We start from the raw sequence: 8,913 nt of genomic DNA, 5'->3' as shown, positions 1-8,913 counted from the left end.
CCTCAGAAAATGGAGGGGCAATGTGCATGTGCCACCGAAGATCCCGGAGCAGGGATGGCGACCAGCGAGTCCCAGAGCGACGGCGAAGTGATCCCGGCCTGTCTTCGCCCATCGGAGACGGACTCGAACCCACCGCCGCTGGAGGATCTGGACTTCTCGGAGCTACAGGTGGCGGAGCGGAGCCAGCCTATCCCGAACGCGGAGCCAGCTGCTGTGAAGCCACGGAAGTTGGAGCCGGGCGAGAGGGTCGCATTAGAGGAACCGCAGTCCGGGCTGCAGCTGATTCCAGTGTCCTTGTCTACGGAACAGATCAACATCGGTGGAATCACATCAGACGCAGGTATGGAGAGCGTCCCTGCTCCCCCGACCAATCCTGCTCCCGTGACCACTCCCCAGCCCGACAATAACCGAGTTTTCACCGCTGAGCTGGTAGTGCTAACCCCAGGTACCATGGAGAAGCTGGTGCCTCCGTTACCAACAACGATGGGGAAACCGCTAGATGTGAGCTCAGAGGGGGTGATCTTCCAGTGGGACACCCCACGGATTGGGCCGGATGGGGCCAGGCAGGAGGGCCTCAGCATTGCTGCGCTCCCCTGGGAACAGTATAAGCAATGCTTAATTTCACAATGGCAAAACCAAAAAGAGACTGTTGTGAATTCCGTTCTCGAACTCCCTCCTGTGGTCATGAATGGTACTTCGGCGAGTTCTGTCTGTGGACTCCCTCTGGTGGCTTTGAGTGGAGCTGCTGGTTCTGAGATTCCTTCCTCAGCTGCTTTCGTTTAGTGCTAGGCTGGCTTCTCTATTTAACTCCACTCAGATCGTTACTCCATGCCAGCTGTCAATGTCTTAGTACTGGTTCAGATCTCTCCTGGATCTTTCTGATGACCTGTCTACTCCAGCAGAAGCTAAGTCCCTGCTAGTTATTTTGTTGTTTATTGTTTTTCATGTCCAGCTTGCTATCATGATATTGCCTTGCTAGCTGGAAGCTCTGGGATGCAGAGTGGCACCTCCGCACCGTGAGTCGGTGCGGGGGTCTTTTTGCACACTCTGCGTGGTATTTTGTAGTTTTTTGTGCTGACCGCAAAGATACCTTTTCTATCCTCTGTCTGTTTAGTTAAGTCTGGCCTCTTTGCTGAAACCTGTTTCATCCCTGTGTTTGTGACTTCCATCTTAACTCACAGTCAATATTTGTGGGGGGCTGCCTTTTCCTTTGGGGAATTTCTCTGAGGCAAGGTAAGGCTTTATTTCCTATCTTTAGGGGTAGTTAGCTCTTAGGCTGTGAAGAGGCGTCTAGGCAGAGTTAGGTACAATCCACGGCTATTTCTAGTGTGTGTGATAGGATTAGGGTTTGCGGTCAGCAGAGCTCCCACTTCCCAGAGCTTGTCCTGTTCTACAGTTTAACGATCAGGTCATTCCGGGTGCTCCTAACCACCAGGTCCATAACAGAGACAGAACCAAATGACCCACCAAGAGTACAGAGACCAAGGACTGAACACAATAAGAGGAACTCGGTAAGGCAGGGGACTGTACTAGCCTTTCACCCGAAGTGGGGTTGGGGCTCTATACAAGAACCGGGACTGCCGACTGAAATCTTCTTTACCAGCTACAATGTGAAGACCCCGTTCCACAATCGATGTGACAATCAACTACTATGTAAAGGGGACCAGGTGACCTACACTCGCCACCGGAGTGCGCAGGGGTGGTGCGCTCGAGACGTCCAATGATGCGAGCCGGCAGTAGCGCCACCTGTTGTCCCGACTACGACTAACCCGGATTTGACCAACGCCACTACTGTCGCTACGGTGTGTATTATCGCCGCTACTGAACTTGCAACTACAGCTGACATCCGAATCCAGACGCCGGGTGATCTGACTTCGCCTGGGACACCAATCAATGATACCGATCCTGCATCCGCCGAGGACAGAGGACCGCAGCCTTACCGGCCAGAGAGTGTCCGCCACCAGCTGATGCAGTGTAACCTCCTGTAAGGATAAACCTCGGAACCACGAGTATGTAAATAGTTAACTGTTTGTTTCCCTGCTTTTTGTTGCTAATACCAGACCAGGGTTGTTCTTAAAGGAATCCCTTCGTTTACCCGGGATCCCTATTGCTTTTTATTTTTGCTTTTGTTTTCATTTTTGCTTTTGTTCAACAATGTTACAAAGACTGCCAAATCATGGACGGTGAATGGTTCACAAACTGTATTGTAAATAGTTTGCACCTTCTTAAAGGTGCCCTCTACTGGTTTTACAAGAAGGAGAGCTTTGTGAAGAGACTGTTCCTGAGTACAGCACAGAAGCTCTTGCCTTAACTAGACTTGCAGATAGAGTCTGCATTACCTCCAAGAGACTTGGTTCCCTCTTAAAGGGAACGTTCACCAGTTGCACTTAAAGTATAATGTTGCCTTAAAGAAAATAGATGGTAATAATGTTTTGCATAGAAGTAATATGTAGTTAGCTAGATAGTTATAGAGAATGTTTAATAATGTTATTAGAGAATGAGGACAGGAAAGAGTTGAAAGCCGAATTTCAATAAAGTAAACCCGTAGGGGTTAGTTAGTGAGTCCTCCTGAGAGCCATAGAGAGATGGCCAATTGATCCTGTACTAAGAAATAAGGCAGTAGGCCTGGGCAGATAGACAGGCGGTCCTGCATATGAAAAATCAGAGAGTAAAAAGAAGAGTGTTGCACTTAGAAGAGAGAAATAAAGAAAAAGTTAATTTATATTTTAGAGTTTCATAGTAAGCCTTTAGTGGGTTCAGCCTATATGCCCTTAAAGGAAAAGTTAAATTATTGTTCAGAATTTGCACTTAGTAGAATAACTGGCTGGGTAATAGAAGTTATTTATAGTATGTTATTTAAAATATTTAACCATGTTTTGTTTGTAACGTTCAAGAGTCCTCACCTCCCATAAAGGGAAGCACTGTTATAATTACTTGTTCATAGCATTTCAAAATTTGTATGTCTTTTGCTGACATGTATTGTTGTTTTCTTCCCAGTCCGGGAGTACTGGATTTAACCGGGGGGGGTGCAGCGCCCCAGAGTCCTGGTCGTTGCAGTACTGACTCTCCGCCGCTAAGGGGAGTGATGGTACGTCTGATGGCACTTAAGGAGTTCACCTGACCAGGTATCACAGTCACACTTTACACTTCACATTCTGGCCACCAGGGGGAGCAAAGGGTTCTATGTACTAGGCCACTCCTCACAATCTGGTAAAACTGGGGGCTGGATAGGAAGTTAGTCAGAAGCTGACTGGGTTGGATCCAGGCAACATCCTGTGGCAGAGGGTGTTGCGGGGGGAAGATTCAGGGGGGTCTCTGTCAGGGGTGGGATCCTGACAGTGGCCTAGCGAACAGAACGTTACGGAGCCGCGCCTGCACTTGAATGCAGTGGCATCCTAAGAAAGGAAACAAAGCAAGGTTTATTGTGGAGAAGTGAGAAACGAGATCGCAGCAAAAAGGAGATAAAGCCAGTAGGAGTCGTGCCGTAAGATCGAGGCAACATCCTACTGAGGCGCGTAGCCGGTGGCTGGAATGCCGAGGAAGTATTAGGCTCCAAGCAATACTTCAAACAGCGGCAGGACAGTTAATTTTAGGTTGGCTGTCTCACCTAAGTCACCTAAGCAGACATAGGGGGCAATTGTGGGAGAGGGGCGATGCTAGGGTCCCGGAAGAACTCCAGGCCTACCCGTCATATGGGCGCGTCCTATCCATATCATCTGGGGGACGGAGAAAGAACATCAGAACAGATACGAGTTGTGAGAGAAGAACATCAGAAACAGACACAACAGTTGTGAGGACTATCCTGTGGTGCTCAGCAGGGAGGTACTACAACACACAGGCGCTAGAAGGTAGTCACTGATTTCCACCTGCAAAGGAAACTCTGGATGTGCCTTCGGACCAGCCGGTCTCAGCCAGCCCTGTTAGCAGTACTCTGGATTGCGGATCCTGAAGCCTTCAGTAAAGAGGTAAAGAGACTGCAACCCTGTGTCCTCGTTATTCATCGCGCCTTGTACCACACACCACCATCACACCTTTTATTGGATGGCCCTTAGCAGGGTCACGGACCGGGTCTAGCCACCGTGACAACCCCAGGACCGAGACAGATAGGCCCGGTACCGAGTACCCCGCGGCCCTGCATCTGGGGGCGCTCCAACTTGGCGTCACGAACAGGATCTACTTACACGTTGCGGATTTTGCTGCGGATCTGCAGCGGTTTTGACGCTGCGGATCCGAAGCAGTTTTCCCTAAGTTTACAGTACCATGTAAACCCATGGGAAAAAAAAACGCTGTGCACATGCTGCGGAAAAAAACACGCGGAAACGCAGCGGATTATTTTCCGCAGCATGTCAATTCTTTGTGCGAATTCCACAGCGGATTTACACCTTCACCAATAGGAAACTGCAGATGTAAAACTGCAGTTGAATCCGCAGAAAAAAATGCTATAAAATCCGCAGTGAAAACCGCAGTGGTTTTGCACTGTGGATTTTCCAAATCCGCCGTGGAAAAATCCGCAGCAGAATCCGCAATGTGTGCACATACCCTTAATGTTTGGCCACACATTTGCCACACTACTGCACAATAAATAAACTATTAGTATCCTTGAAATAAGAGGGTGTGGTGATTAACTCTCTTACATTATCACAGGTTCCAAACCTCTCTTTACCAGCACCTCCACAAACCTAATGTCTGCGCGATAATTTGCTCTACCAAAAGAGTTGTGAAGGCAATCAGCAAATGTGAGGGTACGGACCAGGAATCATCAGGAATAGCAGGAACCATCAGGAATAGCATAAATGAGGGTACGGACCAGGACTCATCAGGAATAGCAGGAAGCATCAATGCGAGTATAGCAGGAAGTATCAGGAATAGCAAAGGTGAGGGTACGAACCAGGACTCATCAGGAATAGCAGGAAGCATCAGGAATAGCAGAAGTGGGGGTACGGACCAGGAATCATCAGGAATAGCAGGAAGCATCAGGAATAGCAGAGGTGAGGGTACAGACCAGGAATCATCAGGAATAGCAGGAAGCATCAGGAATGGCAGAGGTGAGGGTACGGACCAGGACTCATCAGGAATAGCAGGAAGCATCAGGAATAGCAGAGGTGAAGGTACGGACCAGGAATCATCAGGAATAGCAGGAAGCATCAGGAATAGCAGAGGTGAGGGTATGGACCAGGAATCATCAGGAATAGCAGGAAGCATCAGGAATGGCAGAGGTGAGGGTACGGACCAGGACTCATCAGGAATAGCAGGAAGCATCAGGAATAGCAGAGGTGAGGGTACGGACCAGGAATCATCAGGAATAGCAGGAAGCATCAGGAATAGCAGAGGTGAGGGTACGGACCAGGAATCATCAGGAATAGCAGGAAGCATCAGGAATGGCAGAGGTGAGGGTACGGACCAGGACTCATCAGGAATAGCAGGAAGCATCAGGAATGGCAGAGGTGAGGGTACAGACCAGCAATCATCAGCAGAGACAAGCGGAAGTGACACTAGACCCGCAGAGTGCACAACTACCTGAATACTGATCCGGCATCAGTGACATCAGACAGACATGCCGGGCTACTGAAGCACCTTGCGAGGACTAGCACAAAGCGAGCCATCCATAGGGGAATGAGGCAGAACCCAGCGCTGGACCTGGGACAAGTGAGTAGCAATATTGATGCTTAACTGGGTCATTTAAGATGTCCGATGAAACAGATTTGGTGACCATACTGAGAACAATAGAAGTTAAATCAATTGTACAGAGAAAGATAAGAACCTCTGTAACATATCTTGTCAGAGTAATATACTTATTTTTCCCAATATGAGCACTCATTTTCCTCCCACTCCTGTTTTCCTAAGTGTAGGTGTAGCGCCCCCACTGCCGCAGGGCCGAGGGGTACCCGGTACCGGGCCTCTGAGTCTCTGCTCTGGGGTTGTCACGGTGGCTAGACCCGGTCCGTGACCCTGCTGAGGGGCGCACAATAATAGATGTGATGGTATGGTGATGTTGAAGTGCCGGTCGCAGTAAATAACGAGGACACCAGGTTGCAGTCTCTTTACCTCTTTACTGAAGGTCTCTGGGTCCTCAGTCCGGAATACGGTTCACCAGGCGGCACAAGTCCGGCCGGTCCAATGGCACCTCCGGAGTTCTCTTTGCAGGTGGAAATCTGTGCCTTCCTGCTAGCGCTATGTGTTGTGGTCCTCCCCTGCTGTGCTTACGGGATAGTCCCCACAACTGTTGTGTCTGTTTCTCGTGTTCCCTCACAACTCGATTAGAAGATGTTCTGCTAATCCTCCGTCCCTCCCTGATGTTACGGTTGGGACGCACCCGTATGACGGGTAGGCTCGGAGCTCTTCCGGGACCCTAGAGTCGCCCCTCACCACAGGTTGCCCCCTATGTCTGCGTAGGTGATTTAGGTGAGACAGCCCGCCTGTGACTGACTGTCCTGCCGTTGGTTTGAAGTATTGCCTGGAGCTCTATACTTCCTCGGCGTTCCGGCCACCGGTTGTTTGTGCCTCAGTAGGATGTTGCCTCGGTCTTACAGCACGACTCCTACTGGTATTCTCCTTCTTGCTTTGATCTCGTTTCTCACTCAGCACAATAAATCTCGCTTCTTATCGTTTCTTGGGGCACCGCCGCTATACTGAGCAGGCACGGTCCCGTAACGTTCTTTCTCGTTGCTAGGCCTCTGTCAGGATCCCACCCCTGACAGGGACCCTACCGAATCTTCCCCGGCAACACCCTCTGCCACAAGGTGTTGCCTAGTTCCAACCCAGTCAGCTTTCTGATCTAACTTCCTGCCTGACCCCCAGTTTTACCAGTATGTGAGGAGTGGCCTAATGAATAGTACCCTTAGCTCCCCCTGGAGGCCTGACTGTGAAATGTATTGGTGTCTGTGATACCTGGTCAGATGAACTCCTTCAGTGCCATCGGACGTACCATAGCCCCCCTTAGTGGCGGAGCAACAGTACTGCAACGACCAGGAATCTGGGGCACTGCACTCCCCCCCGGTTAAATCCAGTACTCCTGGACTGGGAAGAAAACAACAATACATGTCAGCAAAAAGACATATAATTATTGTGAGTGCAATAACAATAAGCATATTTGAACAGAGCTTCCCTTTATGGGAGGTGAGGACACTTGAACGTTACAAACATGGTTAAATACTTTTAAATAACTTACTATAAATAACTTTTCTTACCCAACCGGGTATTCTACTAAGTGCAAATTCTGAACAATAGTTTAACTTTGCCTTTAAGGACGTACTTGCTGAATCCACTAAAGACCTTCTTATAATCACATTATAAGGCTACTTAACATTTTTGCATTCTCCTACTTTACGTCTGCAGGACCGCCTGTCCTAACTGCTCCAGGCCTGCTGCCTCTCCTTTCTTTTACAGGACAGCCCCATTCTGCCCGGGCCTACTGTCCCTCCACAACTATACACAGTATAGAACATATCACTTATCTTTCAGTTCAGGATCACTGAGCCATCTCTGTATGGCTCCTAGGAGGACTCACTAACTAACCCCGTACGGGTTCACTTTCTGTCCTCATTCTTCTATCAACATTATCAAACATTTCTTACAATCAACTAGTTAGTTACATTTAACTTTGACATATCAGCATTATTACTTTTTCTTTTAAAGCATCATCATTCTTCTAAGTGCTATCGATGAACGTCCCCTTTAAGAGGGAACCAAGTCTCTATGAGGTAGCGCAACTTCTCAAACTACAAGTCTGTTCGCAGTAAGGACTCCAATGCTGTTTCCAGGAACAGTTTCTTCGCAAAGAGTCCGTCTTTTATGTAAAACCAGTAAGGAGCACCTTTAAGAAGGTGCAAACTATATACAAGGAGTTTGTATCATGCATTGTTCATGATTCAGCAGTTCTTGATAACTGGTGCAAAAAGTGGAAAACAAACAAAAAGCAATAGGGATCCCGGGTCAACAAAGGGATCCCTTTAAGAGTAACCCTGGACGGGTTTTAGCAGCAAAATCAGGAAAGATAAACAGTTAACTATTACAATCAATAAAGCATCTTTGCTTACTCAAACCACTCAGGAGGCAGCACCGGCGGAGGCAACCCCTTGGGGTAATGCGAGCCGCCCGGTACTGCATAAGGGGGTCTGTTGTCCCATCTGGGGGTCTGTGTACCCACAGTCTTCAGTTCTGGAGCAGCACGGGCACCACCCACCGGGAGAGGTGCCTCCTTGGCCACGAGGGTGGTGGTGACAATGCTGCATGTCGTGGTCTTGACCATAGTGCACGTGGGGGTGTCCTCGGTGGTCCTGGCAATGACCATGGGCTGACCACAAGGGGGCACCTTTGCTACAGGGGTTAGCTTCACTGGCACCTTAACCGGGGATATCACAAGGCCCGGCCTCTTGCGGACATTGAGGGCAAACCACCCTTTTTCCCCAAAGTGCCTGGTGTACGAGACTTCATTCCCCGGGTAGAGATCCCGGTCTGGGTGGCCCTCTCTGAGATGTGACTCAACATCCCTTCGGTTTACAAACACCTCCGCATACAGGCCTGGCTCTTTAATGAAGCCCCAGCCTCCGCGGAGCTGGAAGGTGGTGATGATGCCCTGCCTGCGCGGGGCCTGGTGAGTGGTGGGGTCCTTGCGGGCCCGGTCCTTGACCGCCAGGTCTTTCTGATGGTAGGCCTCCAGCTCGGCCTGGTACGCCTTTTTCTCTCCCTTCCACTGCTGTTCCAGCTGGGCCTGGTATTCCTCCCAGCTCAGGGCCTGCACCATCTCCCCTTCCCGTGTCTTCACCCCGGGGAACCCCATGAGGTCGGATCCTGGGTTCACCCAGCGGCATACCGTGCGCTCCGCACGGGTCTCACATGACAGGGTGGTTGGTGCGATCGGGGCCTTCAGGCGGTGTTCCATGCCCGTGGCCTCCTCCCATGGTACCAGGCGTT

Source organism: Ranitomeya variabilis, chromosome 1 (genome assembly GCF_051348905.1).
Source record: "Ranitomeya variabilis isolate aRanVar5 chromosome 1, aRanVar5.hap1, whole genome shotgun sequence".
Classification (NCBI taxonomy): Eukaryota; Metazoa; Chordata; class Amphibia; order Anura; family Dendrobatidae; genus Ranitomeya; species Ranitomeya variabilis.
This window is presented reverse-complemented; position numbering follows the sequence as displayed.